General features: G+C 35.3%; 1 non-coding gene across 1 annotated transcript; it reads right to left on the reverse strand.

Annotated features, from left to right (window-relative positions):
* Positions 1 to 18,936: 18,936 nt before the first annotated feature.
* TRNAV-UAC (transfer RNA valine (anticodon UAC)) lies at positions 18,937 to 19,009 on the reverse strand. The gene has a single exon. It is a non-coding gene; the product is annotated as a tRNA-Val (tRNA).
* Between the last annotated feature and the right edge of the window lie 1,633 nt (positions 19,010 to 20,642).

Here is a 20,642-nt window from a genome sequence, read left to right on the forward strand (position 1 = left end):
TGTGAAAATGGTGTATGAGGGTGTATCCACTCCATATGGTCAAAACTGAGTAAGTAGTGACCATGATGAGGAAAGTAAATTAGGAACCTTCTGTACTATTCTGGGCATAATGGGTGCTATCAATTATTAAAGGCCTGACCAACACATAAATAAAGACATATATTGACCAGATATGACTTGATAGCAATATCTCCAAATTTAGGATTTTAAGAAAAATGTAAAAACCATTAATTTAAAAGCCTTCCTTTTATTGTTGATTTATATTTGCAATTTTTCTAACCATTGGTTATCTTCAACTTGCTGGTGATGACTATGCAAATCAAATCTGAAAGCACTACTGTAGGTCAATGAGTTATAATTAAATTTGAAATATCTCTGCCTCATGATGAAAATGCAGTGCCTTCTGGTTGATTAGATACCTGGAAATGTCTGTTAGATAAAAATTCTGTCACATAAATCATTGAAGAAAGAATGAGTCACAGTTACATGCATAAATATAGCTTAATCTCAACACTTAACTGCATGTGCATTATTAATTAATAACATATGTTACTCATAAACTGTTTTAAATGCATATCATGTATAATAGTTGACCTTAAATAGATTTCTTTTTTATAAACCTTCAAAGGGCAACATGCTTCTGAACATAAATGAATTTGACAGATAAGAGAGTTTGGCATTAACTCTTAAATTCCTGAAAAATAAAAAGATTTGTGCTATGGTTTTATAAATAAATTATTCTGAAAGAGGCTGATTAATATTAAAATCCATTCTTTGTCAGAGATATAAACCATTCAGCTCAGAATTTTGTCCCTGATTGAAAGAACAAAGAATGTATTATGAAAAAAGAACTGGCTAAACTCCTTGTCTTGAACTTGAAAATATCCATAGCTTCTTTTCAAAAATTGTTATAGTTTATATATAAGCTATTATTTAAGATACAAGATTTGAGATATATAATTGTATTTTCAATATAAAACTATTTTTAATTATTTTTAAGTATGTATAAGTCTTCAGGGTAATGAATTTTATATTTCACTGTGTTCTCACTATCTGCTGTGTCAAGTAGTACTTCCATTAATTTGAAATGTTTGAAATGTAGGAGTGCTAATTGTTAATCACTTGCTGTATAAGGATATATGTTCAAATAAACCACTCATATAAAAGGCACGTTAAAAAAATTGAACAAAGAATAGAGCTGCCACCGTGTGCTTAAATTTTGCTTCTTGGTATCTAGGTCAAAGACCCAAGAACATCTATTCAAAGGGAGGCAATAACACCATTATTTACTGTAGCACGTAGCTCAAAATCTAGGGTCTGAAATCAACGTAGGTGCCCAAAGACAGGTAAGAGGATAATGGTAAAGGTAAAGGTAAAGGCCCTCCTGTTGTTCATCGATTTGCTTGAGTGGGCCCAGTAACGTCTCCATTGGAGATTTTGTTGTTACTGTGTTTGGCATATCGAATACATCACGGGTGGCTTGCCAGGCTCTGCCGTGCGGGCGAGATACTCTTGGGAGCTTGCTGGACTCTCCGAGAGGGGCAGAGGTATGGAATATATGCACAATGAAATACTGTGCAGCTACAAAGTAGGATGAAATCATGCATTTTGCTGTAAGTTGAATCAAACCAGATATGTTAAATGAAGTCACAAGAAGAGCAAATATTGGATGATCTCCCTTATTTTCAGAATATATAACAGAACAAAGGAATACAAGGTATCAATGGGGGATACCTAGGTTACCCTTTATAGAAATAAGGAAAGGGAAAGAAACGAATTTACGTGTGTGTGAGAGAGAGAGAGAAAGAGAGAGTGAGAGAGAGAGAGAGAGAGAGAGAGATGGGGTGGAGGTGGAATAAGAAGAGGTGAGCAGAAGTTAACAGGGGTAGGATCCAGGAACCCTAGCACATAGGTGGTGTATAGGTATGTGTACATGTCTCAGACACATGCCAACAACATTGCAAGTAGGAGACTCAAATTATAATACTAAAACTTAAAAATGTGCTTGACAAGGATGCAGGTTGTTTGGAGGAGCAGTAGGAGGGTTACAGGAGAGAAACTGAGAGCATTGGTTAAGGGAAACTGGTAGTGGGTTTGGTGCTGGAACACTGTATGCCAAAAACTTGACTATTAACAATTTTTAAATCACAGTGATACAATTTATAAAGTTAAAGAAAGCATTCAAAAGAGAAAGAAAGAAAGAAAGAAAGAAAGAAAGAAAGAAAGAAAGAAAGAAGGAATGAAAGAAAGAAAGACAGAAAGAAAGAAAGACAGACAGACAGACAGACAGAAAGAAAGAAAGAAAGAAAGAAAGAAAGAAAGAAAGAAAGGAAGAAAGAAAGAAAGAAAGAAAGAAAGAAAGAAAGAAAGAAAATTTTCAGCTGTATAGAATCATGGAAGAATTAATTATAAACAGTTGGGTTTTCTAGACAACTAAGAATCCTTCAGGAAATAACATACTCTTAGGAGTTATAAACAATATTTTCAGGAATCATGTGGGAGACTATGCCTGAAGAACTTGGCATTTTCAATTATTTCCTTGATTTGCTTGTATTTATGCTAATATTTATTGACACAGAGGTAAAATAGAAGAATGCACAGGACATAAGATTATGAGTAAAACTTGCAATATATTATAAACATTGCCAAGATCCAGATAAATATTTCTTCAGCTCATAAAGTTTTCTTTCCAGTTAATTACTCTGCCACTCCCTTAAACATAATTGATGTTCTAAGTTCTAGTATCATGCATGAACTGATTTCTCAAATTCACAAACTTTGTTATATATGGAGAATCATACAGTGATCTTTTTTTTAATAATGCAGCAATACTGCTATTTGTTCAGCCATTTATTAAGCTGATTGAATTGGGCATGAAGTCCACATTACTGTTTTTTTAATTGTATCACCATGACATAGACTTAAAAAGTTTTCATGTTTGATATTCAGCCATACAATGTCGGAACACCCATCCCTCCATCAGTGCACATTTTCCACCACCCACATCCCAGTCCTCACCCTGCCTCTATGGCAGACAATTTCTCCAATACTATCTCTCTAATTTGGGGCATTATGTTTTGCTCGAGATCTCCCACCACTATTCAAGTCTATCAGCCAGGGGCACACACTAGATAATTTATTTTCCATTGCTCATTTTGAGTATCATGAGAGATTGCACGGCCATGATACTTAATTTAAATTTCTAAATTGTAAATGGTTGCATTCCAGAGACATATCTGTATGGCACTAATCTATTTTGGGATTCAATTGGGAGTCTCTGGCCTAGGGCTGTTGGGTCCTGGAAACCACATACTAGGGGGTGGGAGAGGGCCAGGGGGATGCTTCCTTGTGGAAACTCTTGGTCACTAGGATTTCATCTGTAGTGGGCAAGGAGACTGCATCTGCTCCATCTGGAGTGCCCAGGTAAAAATTGGCCCAAAGAGATCTCCAGCACTGGATGTCTTCCGGGATGTGCAGCTGTGACTCTGGGCTAGGGTTGTTGGTGTGCTGAGATGGTACCCGGAGGTAAATTGTGGGAGTGACAGCCAGTCTGCAGGGTGGACAGGGACCTGGGAAGGGACAGCTTGTGTCCACTGCTGCCACGCAGCCTAGAGGTTCAATTGCTTGTGGAATCTCTTGTTCAGCGGGATTCCATCTGGAATAGGCAGGGGGACTGCACCTGCTCAATCTGGGGTGTCCCAGTGAAATTCACCTGGTATGTTCGGAAAGATCTCCGGCACTGTGGTGTCTTACAGGACTTGCTGCTGTATCTCTGGGTCAGGACTGTTGGTGCGCTAAGACCCACAATACAACATTTTCAGCAGATTATATCTTGGTGAGCCCCATCTTCAGATGGTGGAGTCAGGCTGGGGCATGACAGCAATTTTAGATTTTTAGAATCAAGTGGTTCTGGGGACTCTGCCTGGGTGAGCAAAGGTCAACCTGCCTGGCAGCAACATACCCCCAAGGAGTGTTATTTTTATACCTGACTCTTGTGTTTTAGTGAGTGTTCTTGAGAGTCATCCATGTTAATGTGTATCTTGATTTGTTTTTGTTTTAATGTTTGTTGTTTAATAACATTACATTGTATGACAATACCACAGTTAGTTAATCAAAACGTCTTATAGGTGAGCATTTGAGTTGTTTCCAATTAGAGGCATTTACAATGAAAATTTACTATAACTATTGTTATATTTAACTTTTTTAATATAAGAGAAACATGCTATTTATATTTAACAAATTAGTAATGAAATATCATAACCATATTTTAAATGTGTGATTAACTTAATGATGAATTTGTACTTATTTTCTAAAGTGATAAACTTTAAACCCTTTCAACAATTATAAGAGCTATAATTTTGAAGTAGTTAGTTGAAAAGTGAGAATAAAATTTCAACAGCATCATATTTTCTTATTTTTCCAAGGATTCAAGAGGTGACAATTATAGGTGAAATTTTCTAAGTGTTAAACATTGGCAAGTAATTCGTTAGTTAAAAAATTACTGGCCTATTTATACATATTCATCAACTGTGTTCTTTCTACAGGTCACCAATTTGACAATTTGGGGGCATTACATTCTTCTCTAACTTCCTACTTGGGTTAATCTAAACATTTTCACATGCCTTTTTACAGGAAATCAGCAGAAAATTTCCATGGACTGAGTGATTTCTAGACTAATCTTGAAAATCACTGACTATGACAATAAATGTAAATTATTATTCTGTATTATTTTAATCTTGGATGTTATCAGAATTTCTGAAGAACCAAAGATGTCTTGATACAATATACCATCACTACTTTATTATTATTAATAATATTACCTTTCATAGTTTTGTAATTCAGGTTACATCGGTTAACATATCTGTATGTGTCTGCATATATTTTTGTGTTAAATTGTGGTGTCTCTTCAAGATATTTTCTCCAATACTCCTCGAGGTAAAAGGTAAAGGCCCTCCCGTTGATCATCAATTTTGCTCGAGCGGGCCCAGTAACGTCTCCATTGGAGACTTTGTTGTTACTGTGTTTGGCATATCGAATACTCTCGGTAGCTTGCCGGGCTCTCCAAGAGGGGCGGAGGAATCGAACTCGGGTCGGCCGTGTTGGCCGCTTGTAAGGTGAACGCCCTACCCGCTGTGCTATCGCTCCAGCCCCATACACTACCAAAGCAGTAATGCCCCTCTCCAACAGTATATTGAGACCTCTCTCCTCTCTCTGATCCCAATTTCCCCTCAAACTTTACAAACTTCAGTTCTGTGGTTAGAGTCCTAGTGTTTATTGCCTAACATTTGACTGCTTTCTCTTCCCTTGCTTTGTTTCTCTCTATCCCACATATGAGTAAGTTCATCTTGTATTTGTCTTTTAGTTTGTGACCGAATTTGTGAGGCATTTTTCTATTCTCATTTGTTTTCTTCAAGTCATTGTATAAATTCTTGATGATACAGAAGTAGTCATTATTCTAGTTTAATTTATTACACCCTAAAATCATTTTCAAGAATGGGGATAATGAAATTTTCTTAAATAACTATATATAAAAGTTTTTAAATAAATGCTTCATGAGGTATGTCTATATATATAATGAATTCTAAGGACAGACTTTAAAAAGATTAATTGATGAATGTATAAAATATTCCTGTAATATAAATTTATTTAGGAAATAAAACATCCACATTTGTTAGCCTTTTACTCTCCAACAGAATTATTTTATGGCACGAAAAGTTTGTGTTTGTAAATTGAAGCTATGATGACTAAGGTTGCTATGTTCACTCTTACATGACATTTTTGAGAACACGTGAATTGATATTTATACTTACAATAGCTGAAATAAACCATTGTTTCTCAAGTGATTATCAGTTTTATTTTGGAAATGCAAATCATACTAAAATCTGTGGTTTAATTTTTTGAGGGAAAAATAATGCATCATAATAATTGACCTTTTACTGCATGCCTGGCATCTTGAAAAACGTTATCTAGAAATGCCTTATATTTAGGATCTGAAGATATAGCACAACAAGCAGTATGCTTGCTTCTCAAGTGGCTGACCTGTGTCACCTCCTCATATCCCATTTGTTTCCTTAAGGGCTGTCAGTAGTGATTGCTCTATGCAGAGGTAGGGATAAGCCCTGAGAATTTGCTGGGTATGGCCCCAAACAGACAAATATTATAGTTAAGGAAATGTGTTTACAATTGACATTAATAGTCTTAACGTACATAGTTATCTCACCTCACTATCATTAAAGTGCCCCCGAAATCCTCAGCCATATCTCTATAGAAATCAGACCATTCATATTTCAACTGATGAAACTATAGCCGAAACAATACTAATAAGTGAACAAATTTACCCAGTTCATACGTGAAAAGTGCAAAGATAAAGGCTGAAATGCGAAGATAAAGGTTGAGTGTTTTCTCTCATAACATTGTCTATAGTGTTAGATGTTCCCGGGTCTGTGTCTTTATTTCTTCTAAGTTGAAATGTTAAGAAATTAATTTCTTGGGGGCTGGAGCGATAGCTCAGCGGGTAGGGCATTTGCCTTGCATGCAGCCAACCCGGGTTCTATTCCCAGCATCCCATATGGTCCCCTGAGCACCTTCAGGAGTATTTCTTGAGTGCAGAACCAGGAGTAACCCCTGTGCATCTCCGGACGAGACCTAAAAAAAAAAGAAATTAATTTCATTATTGTCACATTTGCAATTACCTTAGTAACTTACAACAAAATACTGTCATAGTTCCTTACATTCTATACAATATATGACTTAACAGAAAGCATAATTAAGTGAGAAATGTATCATAAATAGGCTGTCTTTTAATAATCTCTGAATTAAAGGACAAAATTATAAAGCAACATACTTGGTTTATAATATGTGTCTTTCAGATATTATAAAGAAAACTGTAAATGATCCATTTCATTTATTTTCACAGCAATATTTGTAATATGTATTTATTAATAGGCACTGACTTGTAAGTTAGTTTGACATGCCACTTAGAAAATCAAGTGATTTGTATCCTAGGTACTTACTTAGAAAAGAACAATTAGCTTTCAACCCAAAAGAAAAGAATCCATGCAATTGTACGTAGACAAAATACAAGCTGCATAGTGTTTCCTTGTGCTAAACAATTAATCACATATCTCTAAAAATGTTCCAATTTATTGATTTACTAGGAAGGCTTTTCCATGTTTGCTAGTTAGTTCATAAAGCCCTGCCATTCTGACAACTATAATTAGGAATGAGTAAGATTTCTAAATTTGAAATATTATTTTCTTGGCAATTAACATAACTTTTAATATAAATGTGTGAGTGGGTTTGAATAGGTTCTATAAAAAAATCTCCTACAAGAATATAAAACACAGGATCATTGAATGTGGGTAGTCCCCACACTTAATCTCACTGAATGTCATCCCTCTCCCACTTTTTCTAGAGCTAGAAATGTCAATCTGAGGGATGCTCCTTATTTCGAAAGGCAGACTCTGCTGATGGACTTTTCACACTCATCTCGGCTAACCAAGTCTTGACAGGAAACTTGCCATGGAGCAGCTGTTCTCCCATTACTCATTCAGCTCCTCACTGGGTTGCTGCAAAGTGCTAGACATTGTACAAGCTCCTTCGAATGCAAATATAAAAAAGAACACATTTCCTTTTCCTAATAACTTTCACAATCTCCTCTTTCAACAGGAATCATTGTTCTCTCCAAGATTGCTAAAAATATTAACAAATCCATTTAGTTGAGTATTTCATTATTGTATTTCATTTCAAAAATTATGTTCAAGTTTTGAGTTAGATATAAGTTTAAGGTACTCCTGTTTAACGCTGCATATTAAATCATACCCTTCTTTTTTTAGAGTAATCACTGTATCTCTGTGTCACTGTCATCCCATTGATCGTTGAATTACTTAAGCAGGCGCCAGTAATGTCTCTATTCCTCCCAGCCCTGAGATTTTAGAAGCCTCTTACTCTTCTTTTCCCAACGATTGGAGGCTCTTTCAGAGTCAGGGGAATGAGACATGTTGCCATTACTGTATTTGGCATATCTAATATGCCAGGGGGAGTTTGCTGTGCTCTTCCGGTGTAGGTGAGATATTCTCTGTAGTTTGCCGGGCTTTCCAAAAGGCATATATTTATATATTTTTCTCTATAATTTGTTGCCTACTGTCTGAACCCCATCATATATGGTGTAGTAATAGTAGAAAATGCATAGGAAGTGTCTTATAATGTGTCATATTATACATGACAGGCCATGAAGCGGCATGGAGCATGGCGGTTGTTGGGTAGTGGAGGTCGGCTGCCGGGCTGGGTCACCTACCCCACAGCCTGGTGCGGAGTCTGGTGGCATGGTTCGGGGAGCCTCATTTGATAGTCCTGTCTGGGAGGAGTATCCTGAATTCTGGATGGTGGCTGATGAGATAATCTGGTGCCGACAGGGTGTGGCTCATGGTTGTGATCCCTGAGTCACCGGAGACTGAGGGAAGCAGGCAGAGGATCTCTGTTCCAGGGTCCAATTGAGTCCAGAGTCCAAGGTTACGAAGTCGTGCATTATCTGGGTTCTGTGGGACTTCATTCATTTATGAGGCTCGGCCTAATGAGTAATTATTAGAGTAATTATTGGTTTTATTTGCTTATTGATACTCATGCATCTCACATTTCTTGACTTCTGTTTCAGGAAATGTCAAATTTTAATATTTTATACAAAAGATTGAATGGAAGAAAAATATTATACATAACCAAGTACCACTATTTAACATTTATATATGAAAAGTTTAATGCAGGAAGACATCAATTTAGAGTCATATCAATTTACAATACCTAAATTAATTTTTTGAAAATCTCTGTTTATACCAAAGAAGGCATAGAAATACAGAAGTCATGATAATATTTGACCCATCCATTATAAAAATACTGTTATTTATTATGCAGTCTTTGAAAAGTTAACCATATGATAATGTGTCTTAGATATACATTTGAGAAAAATTAAAAACAAATTGAAGCACTTAAAAATTTCAAATGAACTATTCAAATGATTATGATGATTGCTTTTGGGCTGGAGCGATAGCACAGTGGTAGGGCGTTTGCCTTGCACGCAGCCAACATGGCCAACCCGAGCTCGATTCCTCCGCCCCTCTCGGAGAGCCCAGCAAGCTACTGAGAGTATTCGATATGCCAGACACAGTAACAACAAAGTCTCCAATGGAGACGTTACTGGGCCCGCTCGAGCATGATGATTGCTTTAAAGACAGCTCATTGAAAAAAAGACAAGGCTCTTTTTCCTATCTCAAATAGGATATCATCAAATTCTCTTTTAGCAAAAGTCCTGAGAAATTGAATGTGAATTATATAAAATATTTACTATGATTTCACTAAGAAATAAATAAATTCTCTGTGGAGTGGCTAACATTTCTAAATGTGTGTGTTTAATGCATAAGATAGATAATAGTATTTATCCCCCTAAAGGAAAAATAAAAAAATGGATATAAATTAGTGTATAATGGTTTTGTTGTTTTTATTTGGAATGTCTTCTTAGAGATATTTTAGAATATATTATGAAAGTTTGTTTCTCTAGAAATTAAAAAAAAATCTAGTGGCCTATCGACTAAATCTAACCATCAGAAATATACACTTCTGTTATTGTACTTTATTTTAAAACACTGACAGTTGCCATGTTTAAAAAAATAGATTTAATGCTTCTATTCTTGAGAAAGCCTAGTCGAAGTTAAACATATTAGCTCTGTGTGGGAGTTCAGGTTCTTGAATTCATTACAGGAAGAATTCAGGAGTGAGTCAGAGAAAGTGTAGAAAACAGCTTATTAAAAAGCATGAGTACACACTCAAAGTTGGAGTGCAGGTATACTATAGATAAAATAGCATTGTTTCTAAATCAAATAAACAGTTCACTAAAAAGTGAAGGACATGTGCTCAGAGAGTATAGGCATAGTCCAGAAAGAACAGCTTTATTTAAATTCAAAACAATAGGTTACCCTATAGATATAGAGAGTAGATTAATAACTAATATAATATGTATAAAATTTCAGAGAAGGGGAGGTTTTAATGATGGTTATTTCTCAGAGTCACAGCTCTGCTCATTTTCTAACCATATCTGACCTCTTTGGAAATATTATATCATTTATAAACTCATAGCACAGGTGGGCATTATTTTATAATGTAAATGTATTATAATAAGTGTATAAAAAATTTTAGGGCTAACTATGGGTCACTTGTTATTTTCTTCTCTGGTTTTAGTTGTTCTTAGGCAAAGCTTAACTTTTTGGTGTCAAGCATTTTTAGTACATCAATTATTGTGAATGAAAACACACCAAACTTTTGGACTTTGTATGTAGTCTTGCAATCAAAATATGATCAAATATAATCATAAAGGAGAGGTGACAATGTTTATATGTTGAAAGGACTTGGTACAAAGGTCTTGTTCATTATATAAACAGGTGTTTGCTTAAAAGAATATCAGAATATTGTACTAAGCTTTGCGGAAGAAAACATTTCCCATGAGAGGTAAAGTTTTCTGAATCCATTTTTGTCTAGGTCAGTTGTAGATCACACTTATAAGGGCCTTTGTCCTGCCACTACTTCCTGTCCCCCACCCTGCCATCTTTGTTCAATGATCCAGCAACCCTCTCCTCAGGTAACTGTCCTATTGCAGTGTGCTACAGTTGAGCAGTGACTTCCTCTAATACTTTAGAGAAACTTCTTTCAGTTTACCTTGTCCCTTCTGCTTTCCACTGTCTGCCTTCTATACACTTATTTTTACCTTCCTGGTTTTCACATAACTGTGTTTCCAAGCCCATTTTATTTACCCATCTTAACTCGTCAAGATGTGCTACAACTATTTCTAAATTTTCTTTATCTTCAATCATAAGTACAAACAGAGAATTACATTTAAAGGCTCCAATCTCAAAAACAGAAGACAAATTAGTGACTGAAAGCTAACAGCCCCATACATAACAATATCTGTGGGGAAGTAGAAACATCAAACTAGTCTACTAAGAGAATTCAATAAGTATTTCTGAGAAAAGCATATGGATTAGAATGCATGTTATCCATTCTTGCCTTTATGCATAAAGGTCTGATATAAATTAAATTAACACAGGGTGAAATTTACAAATCCCTTAAGGTCAGATTTTCTTAAATTCTGTCATTCTTCAGATTATAATGTCTTACTTGAAAGGCAAAGAAATGAAATTCTTCCAGTAAAAGTTCCTTTCTAGGGAAACTCGTAATTCTGTCGTTAGTAAAACCAACTTCAGGGATAGATATTCCATCACTGAACCAGTTTCTTCTGGAACAGATGTCCAGGATTCTGATGCCAGGAAAGGATAATCTTCCATAAACCAAACTATACTATTAATAGTAATGAAAGGAATGTTAATATAGTAATAGAAATCATTAACAACATAGAGAATTTTCTTGAACATAGTAGATAAATGCTTATCAGACAAAACAATTAAAAATTTAAACAAAGTAAATAAAGTTATTTACTTTGTAAGTTTGAATAAAAGAAGTGAAGTTATAAAAATAGTGGATTTATTTTAAATTTCACTTTTAAGATGAAAACAACTTTATATTGTCTATCTATAGTTGTAATGATAATAAAGTATAAAACATTTTAATGATGTCAAACATCTGCTTATAATTGATCACTAAAACAGCACTTAATTTTGTTGATTTATTTTTCAGTTTTAAAACAAATGGGTAGTAGTTTTTAAAAAATAAATTTTATTTTATAATACATTATTTAAATTCCATAAAATATTTCATAATATATAGTAAAATTATCACTTCCCAAACAAAATTATCACATTTTACAGTTTGCACTCTGTCTCACTGTTTTAAATTTTATACAAAAATAAAATCTTTAAGTGATCACACAGGGTGACATCTCTAAAGCACTTAGCTTTCCTTTGTTTTGACAAATTATACAACCCTTTACAAACAGAATGAGGGCTGATTTTGGCACCTCAACCCAAATTAAGAAGCCAACATGCAACTTGGCTTCAAGGCAAACTTCCACTCAACACAAATACTTTTTGACAAACTACTTTTTCTTTACTATAAATTTCCCCCATCCTATTCCCCACCCCAGCCACAGCATAGTATAAGAGAATTTCTAAGTCTGTCACCTTCAATCTTACTAATGTTCAACTTACCATCTTGGATCATGTGTCCTTGATCTCCTAAACAGGTAATGCCACGTTGCCACGTGCCACAGCTGAACCCAATTCAGTGTATATGGACCAGTTTGTAGGGCAGCATCTCGAGTAATAGACAAGGGAGTGGCTGGACCATATGATACTTTTGAATACAGAACACACCCAGCATGAGGGTCCAGTGATGTTTCCCTTATACTGTGACCCAGTCCATTTCCCTTGTTCTTTCACAAGTCCTTTAAGCACAATAAAATCTTTCCTGGGGAGAAAGAGTCCTGGCTTTTCATGATCTTATATGTCTTGAGAGTCAGAAATCTTGGATCTACATGTGGCATTATTTCTAGTACTGCAAAACTCCCACTGTGCTAGCCAAGTCCCAACGTTCTACTTCTCTCTACTTATATGGGAATGCACTAGTGCACTAGTACAATTCTAAGAAGAGCCAAAGCAACATTCCTGGCAAAGACTATAGTAAAAAATAAAATGAAGCAGATTGAAGATTTTGAGAGTTTATTTGAGCAAAAGTCAATTTGAATCAGGCAGGGCCAAGATGGAAGTAGGTGGGAATGCTCTGCTGGTTGGAGGTAGAAGAAAGACATACACAGAAACAGCGGAAGCAAAGTAAGAAAAACAATTATCATACAAGGAGTTGCTTTATATGGCAAAAACAAAACAAAACAAAAACTAAAAAGGCCACCTCGTTGGCTGTGTCAGGTACAGGGGAAAATCCCCTATTAACTCTCATTCTCAGGTTGAACAGGAATTAAAATAGTAGTTGTAGTCTGGTTACCGATGGAAAAGCAATGTAATATTGCTCGCAGAGGAGAATCACTGATGAGACAGATCCAATTTTAGTCAGGAAAATGGACATAAATCCTGAATTTAGGGACGTGTGGTGAAAAGGAGAGAGAAGGGGAAGACTTTACCTGGATGAAGAGGAGATACTTCACCTTCACTCAGAGTTAAAATGAGATTCTTATCTAGAGGTGACATGGTTTCAGAGGAACCTACACCTAGACCTGAAGCTATAGTACAGTGAGTTGGCCTTGCATGCAGGTGACCAGAGTTTGATACCTGACACTACATATGCTCCACTGAGCCAGGAGAATTCCTGGGCACAGAGCCAGAAATAAGCACCAAGCAATTCCATGTGTGGCCCCAAAGCAAACAAACAAAGAAATGAAAAATAGAAGAACCAACACCTGTATGATAACCCCCTCACCCTCCCCTAAAAAAAAAAAGAAACACTGTATCTTTTTAGGTGATAACAAGGCAAACAGTAATTGGTTCTTCAGTTAGGAAAACAGCAAAGTTTAGGGAGAGATAATCTCTTCTTTGATTAGGGAAACATTAAAGAAGACACAAATCTTCTCTTTAGATTCTAGGGAAAGAGGTTCCAAAGCATTCTTCAAGTTCCATTTCAGACAACGAAAATCATGGAGAGGCCTTCTTCACACTGAGAAAATCTACTTTTTCTTAGATAACAAAAAGAAAGCCTTTTTGGCAGACTGGGGGTGGGGTGTTGAGGAACGAAAACTAAGGACGTTGGTGGTGGGAAATATGCACTGGTGAAGGGACTGGTGTTGGAACACATTGTATGACTGAAACCCAATCATGGAAAACTTTGTAACTGTATATCTCAAGGTGATTTTATATATATATATATATATATATATATATATATATATATATTAAAGAAAGCAAGTTTCTCTCCATTACCCAGGCTGCCACTATTCCCAGGATCCTCCCAATTTTCCGGAGGGAGAAGGTAGTGGGAAAAATCATCCACATTTGTTAGGGAATCACCACTCCAGGGCTTTCATTGTTGTTAGATTTAATTTGTATGACAATGGAGCTGTTTGAGAGCAATTCTGAAAATTCTGGGGGGACTCTGGTTTGAGTGCTTTCTATTGTTTGTGGCTAGACAACTCTTTTAGGTTTTGCTTCCATAGGTTTGGGAAACTTACAGAGTTAAAATTTGCTTTGACCTAGCAGGCTCTTAAGGTATTAGAAGCATCTTAGTCTAATGGCCTGCTCTTTAAATTAATTTAACAGCTCTCAGAGGATGGTTAACTCCAATTTGTCTGCTATTTTGGCAGACTTCACAGTTGCTGGAAAGGGCACCATTGCATGCTCTAGCCCTTCATTCTAGTCACTTTAAGACTGATTGAGCAACAAATTTAAAAAGCAAATTTTGGTGTGTCCTAAGATGAGATAGGACATTGGATCCTATCCCAAAGCATTTCTTAGTCAAGATGTCCAGCACAGGGGCGGCAATGAACTGGTATTTTGGACTAGTTGCACTACTGAGTCTTCAAGACACATCATAGAACAGTGAATTTCCAGTTGTCTTTTTTTTTTTAACCTATGTTCTATTTAGAAATTCCAGTTCAATAGAATGGAATAGAAAAGAATGGGCCAAAGATTCTGCATTTCTAAAAATAAAACCACAAAACTCAGATGAAGCTAATATTACTTATTTCAGGACACTGATTATCAATTATGCTGAAAAATCTTCTCTAACTTCATTCAAGGGACATGAATGGGTTTTGCATTAACTTGTTTACTACGATTTTAATATACAAAGTTGAAATTTGTATGAATCTTGAAAGCCGCAGTGTATGTGTCTGTGTGAGTATGTGAGAGAGAGAGAGAGAGAGAGAGAAAGAGAGAGAGAGAGGAGAGAAAGAAGAGGGAGAAGATAAAATCATGGTGATTGCTGATTGTTAATTATGGTACATTTGATAACAAGTTTTACTGTTTCATATTTATTCATCTTTTAATTAAAAACAATTTGGATTAATTTCTAATGGTTTTATAAATAAAAATCACATGATATTAATGATTTTACAATCAATTCTGCTATTCTAATTATAAATTCACCTTAATGATTATGGGGCTGGAGAGATAGTACAGTGGTAAAAGTCATTGCCTAGCATGTGTCTGACCACAGTCTGATCCCCCAGCACTACATGGTCCCCTGAGCATTGAACATTGCCAGGGGCAGCCCTGGAAGATACTGAGCACTGCCTATGTGGTCCAAATCATCAGTAATAGACAAGGCCCATGCAGCATCATATCCTTGGACCCTCCACTCAGTTGCAGGTGTGGTTGGCAGCTAATCACCAGGAGAGGACCGTAGGTATCCTGAACACTGCTTGGTAGACACACACAAAATATAATGTCAGTGATCATTGAAGTTAAAATGATCAGAATGATTTAATCTCAATGATTAAAAGTGATTTTTAATGTCACCTTTTAGTAATTCCTCCTTTTAGATCAACCTAAATGCTATAAAAAAAAAGCTCACATTAATTTATAGTTTTATATCAGTACTCTTTTTAACAAAACATTTTTTAATAAAATGTTGACAACATTAAATGAATTCTTGGTACTTTTCTGAATATATAGGTTAAGGTAACTGATTAGTTCTAGATTTTTTGTGATAACTTCTGTCTGGCTAAAGTAATGGAGAGATTTCAAAGTTATTTCTTGGATTCAGATTTTTGAATCAATCCTTTAGTATTCTTATGTCTTCCTTCCCTGCGAGGTAACCAATTTAAGTGAAATAAAGCGATTTTTAATGGAATAGACTGTTCAAATGACCTTATTTCCTGAAGAGGGCATTTTCATGAATATTTATTTAATCTCTTTTACTTTTCTCAGGTTTTATTTTAAATTATGCTCACCAGTATAACCTCAGGAGTTGAAAAATCTATTTTTCCATGAAGGAATTGAATAATAAACATATACCTGTTGCATAAGTTCCTAAGAGTTAGTTCTATAACTTGCTTTTGAAATATTCATTAATGCCATCCATCCCATATAATATACACCTCCTCTGTCCATTATATTTTTTAAATAGGATAAAAGACAAACAAAACAACAAAGGCTAGGCACACATAAGCTGAAATATAAAAACAAAGAATTATATTATCCACAAAGCTGTCACAAATGTTCAGAATGGGACATGAAAATATACATACATATTGAATACTAAATTATATTTTACTGAAATAGATGTGAACAGTTTTTATTAAAAAATTGTAAGTACTACTCATCTCACAGAAATCTATTGCATTTTTATACTAGTCACAGTAAGGGTAACATTTTCTTAGATCTACATTAATCAGAAACATTCCATTTTTTCATTCAAATTCTTGTCCTTTTGAATAGCTACACATTATTTTGTGATCAAAAGTGTTGTCAGTGATTCCTTACCAAAGATCGGCATTATGTGAATTAGTGAGAAAAAAAATCAAAATGCATTTTCCAGAGAATTTCTTTTATGATTCTACTAAGTCCTAACAATGGAGAAAGAAAACATGTAGCTCTGGACTCATGAGCACTAGATTTGTCAAATTACTATTAGATACAAATGGCACTGTCTAAGATTATCCTCTCAAATGCTTCTCAGGGAATTTCTGTTCAAGAATTCTAGGTTTAAATTCATAGCTAACTCATATTCTACAGAAGCTATGTTAAAATAGCTTATAATAAATGGCTTTGTGAGGATTTTGTTTGAGAACTTCGAACCTCTTTTATCTACTGCTAATCTTCACTTGACCACTTTTAACATTGCAATGATTGTGAGCTTTAAACAAACTTAGAAATATTAGCACACAGCCTGTACATAGTTTGGGACTTGTTATTAACTTCACTTTTAACAGTTTCTGTACTTTTATGTATAGAATTACCTAAATTGAATAGTTCATGCTTCCAAGAATTATGCCCAATATGTAAAATAAAAAAATCAGTCCACAAGGTGACTTTTTTTTAATTTCTCATTGCTTACAATAACCTGATTCAAGAAATATTGAAATAGGTGACTACTTGAGCTTGTTGCCATTATATTAAACAGTTTATCTGTGATCCTTGAGTCATAAAAATCTAAATATGAATTATTGAACTGATACAGTGTGAATCATATACTTGAACAATTTGGTTATCATGATCACGATCATCCTATTGTTTGTCGATTTCCTCGAGTAGGCAACAGTAACGTCTCCTTCTTCCTAGCCCTGAGATTTTAAAAGAACCATTTCCATGCTCTTTCAGGATTAGGAGAATGAGACCCATCATTGTTACTGGTACTTGGCATATTGAATACGACATGGGAAGTTTGCCAGTCTCTGTCATGCGGGTGGGATACTTTTGGTAGCGACATCTTATTAGTTTGGTTATAAGTAAGGAAAATAATAATTTAATTATTTAAGGAAATTACTTAAGGAAAATAATAATTTCTACTGCAAGGGTTGGTTGTAAAGAATTAAATGAGAAAAGGTAAGTGGAGATGTTCAGAGGGACAGTTACAATAACAGTTATCGCAAAGAGAGAGAGAATGTTAATTCTAATTTAAAAAATAAATAATTCTTACACTGCAACAGAATCTTAAGTAGTGACAAAATAATCAAAACAAAAAGGAACTGTTCCTTAAAGAAAAACTATGTATATGTTCCCCCAGAAAACCAAATGCAGCATAGAAAGAGTATGATATACAAAGCAGCATAGTGCCAGATCCATTTTAGTACATAACCTAGAATCAATTTTTTTTCCACCTTGATGTATCTTTCTCAATGCTGTGGATAAAGGCCACAGGCATTAAGTCTGATTCACCTTGGAATTTCCCATCAACCTTTGAAAGGAATTGAAGCACAGCAATGTCTGAGCTGGTTTTGTTCATAGGTGTAAGATCACACAGGAGCTGACAACAGATCTTCATGTGGAAAAAGTCCCGAGGCTTTTATTCGACTCCAAATTCAGAGCAATCTTACTTTGAAAAATATCTCCAAACAATACAAATAGCAAAATAGCAATATAATGAAAATAACTAATATTTATTGAACACTCACAACATGTAAGGTTTTGTCAGAAAGCGTTCTATGCACTAATGTACTTAATATTCTGAAATGTCATTATCCTCTTTTTTTCAGATAAGTAACTGACACACTACTTGAGATGATTTATAAACCAACTTTATCAAATATGTACAATAATTATGTTTACAAAATACAAGGGGAAAAAATGAAAAGACAGCAGTCCTCACTGCTGTCTTTTTTTTTTTCAAAGTAATTCAAGTTATTTGACATTCTTGTCCCTAACTACTGCCTTTCAAAATTCACAGGAATGGGAGCCATAGAGATAGTACAATGAGTAAGGCGATTGCCTTGCACTTCAACTTACATGGGTTTGATCCCTACATCCCATAGGGTTTCTTAAGCACCACCAGGATTAATACTGAGTGCAGAGCCAGTAGTTACCTCTGAGGATGACTGTGTGCGGTCCCCAAAAAAAACAAAACAACACAGGAACAGAGGAGAAGACAAGAAATAATATTCTTATTTAGTAAGATTGTCTGGACAGCACAGGATATAGAGAAATTTTCAGAAATAATGTTTCTATAGGATAGTTTAACAGACTATGCATACATCAAATTTTCCAGAAAAAAAATGCATGAGTAGAAAAAGGCATTTGTGAATTGAAAAATATAAATGAGCAAACATAATCATATACGACATGAAGAGAAATTGATGGAGAGATATCATTGGGGGATATTTTCAAGTATGATAATGAGAAATTAGTTGATACGGGAGGGCTCCATTGTACAGCCTCTACTGAGGAATTTTGTCTGGTTAGGGATCAAAGTTCCTTACCAATCATTTCTTAGTCTTACCAGAAGCTATATGAGTATCTCCCAGGTGCTGCAAATCAAAACAATGAGCTATAATTCACATGAATAAAAATAAAATATATCAAAAATATAGAATAAGATGTGTTGGTTACCACTACGTGGTTCCACTGGGGCTCGAGCCCAGGACCTTCTGCGTGTAAAGCAGACGTGATAACCGCTACACTATGGAACCCCGTTGGTGGGCTGGAGCGATAGCACAGCGGTAGGGTGTTCGCCTTACAAGCGGCCAACATGGCCGACCCGAGTTCGATTCCTCCGCCCCTCTCGGAGAGCCCGGCAAGCTACCGAGAGTATTCGATATGCCAGACACAGTAACAACAAAGTCTCCAATGGAGACGTTACTGGGCCCACTCGAGCAAATTGAGCAAGATGTGTTGGTGGGAGTGTAGTGAAAACAGAAATTGCATTCACTGTTAGTGGGAGTTTTATCCAGTTTGGCACTATAACAAGCAATAGACTTTTTTTAAGTTAGAATTGAATTCCCTTATTTATGATCCAGCAATCCATTTCTTTACATCTGCTCCCCAAACAGAAAAGCATTAATTTGAAAAGATATATGCACACCTATGTTCATTGCAGTGCTTTGTAAAATAACCATAATATGGAAACAACTCAAATAGTCAATGATAGATAAATGAATCAGGAAATTGTGGTACATATCTACAATGGGATACTATGAAACTGTAAGAAAAGATGAAACCATGCTGTTTACTGCAATGTGAATGGAACTAAAGACTACATGTTAAGTGGAATAAATTAATGGGAAAAAGACAAATACCAAATATAGAAAGAAAAAAAAAGAGAATGAGCAGTATTGAATAATGATGAAGCCTTGGTCTTAGGTTATAAAACCTAATACCAAATCAAGTGGAGAAGTATGAAGGAGTAGAAGGAACAGACTAGAGGTAATGTAGGGACAGTGAGAGGGGTGTTTCAGTGATTGTGGGTTACATTAACTTTGTACATCAAAACCATATATTTGAACAATACTTTAGCCATTTTGCTTAAACTACAATAAAACTGAAAATAAAATAAAAGAAAGGAAAATTTCCCAGAGAAGTACTAATACATTGTCCAGTCTACAAATCTCAGTAAATTTTATTTTTAATTACTTAATTCTAGGAAGCCTATCGCAGTTAAAACAAACAAAAAAAAATGACAGGACCCAAAGTTGCATAAGTTTATTTGATTACACCACTAAATACCAGTTGTGACACTTACCTGGATGGACTTTGATATGATAAGAGAATTTTTATTCACTGATGAGTCCTCTCTAGTTGGCTATAATAGTCCTTTTAGAAAATTAAGTTATAAGAAGAATAATAAAATTGTCCTTAGACTTAGCCAGTCATGTATTTGGGACATTTGTTCATTGATTTATCCATTCAATAAATGTTTATGGGGGCATAGTGTGCCAGTAAAGCAATAAGGCGACAGATTAAATATGGCTATGTCAGAAGGAATAAACAAACTCAATCCATGTGCTGCTTACAGTGTAAAAGGGGGAGTAAAGCATGAACACACATAACCATTTAGAAGAATAAACTGCACCATAAGATCTATATATTAAAATGGTCTTGAAGCTTACAGGAGAGTAGTTGCCACAAGCTGGTAATCAACCCAGATCTCATGCAAAAGGTAGTACATAAGGCTGAACTTTGAAAGAAGGATAGACTTTGGACAAGTTGAACCTGAAACAGATGAGGAATTTCAATCAATAAAATATGGGTCAAGAGGTAAATGTGGCAAAGTAATGCCACTATGACTGAAGCAGTGAAGTAGCATGTCAATACAAAAATAAAAGG

This window comes from Sorex fumeus, unplaced genomic scaffold, assembly GCF_029834395.1.
Source record: "Sorex fumeus unplaced genomic scaffold, SorFum_2.1 ptg000131l, whole genome shotgun sequence".
NCBI lineage: Eukaryota > Metazoa > Chordata > Mammalia > Eulipotyphla > Soricidae > Sorex > Sorex fumeus.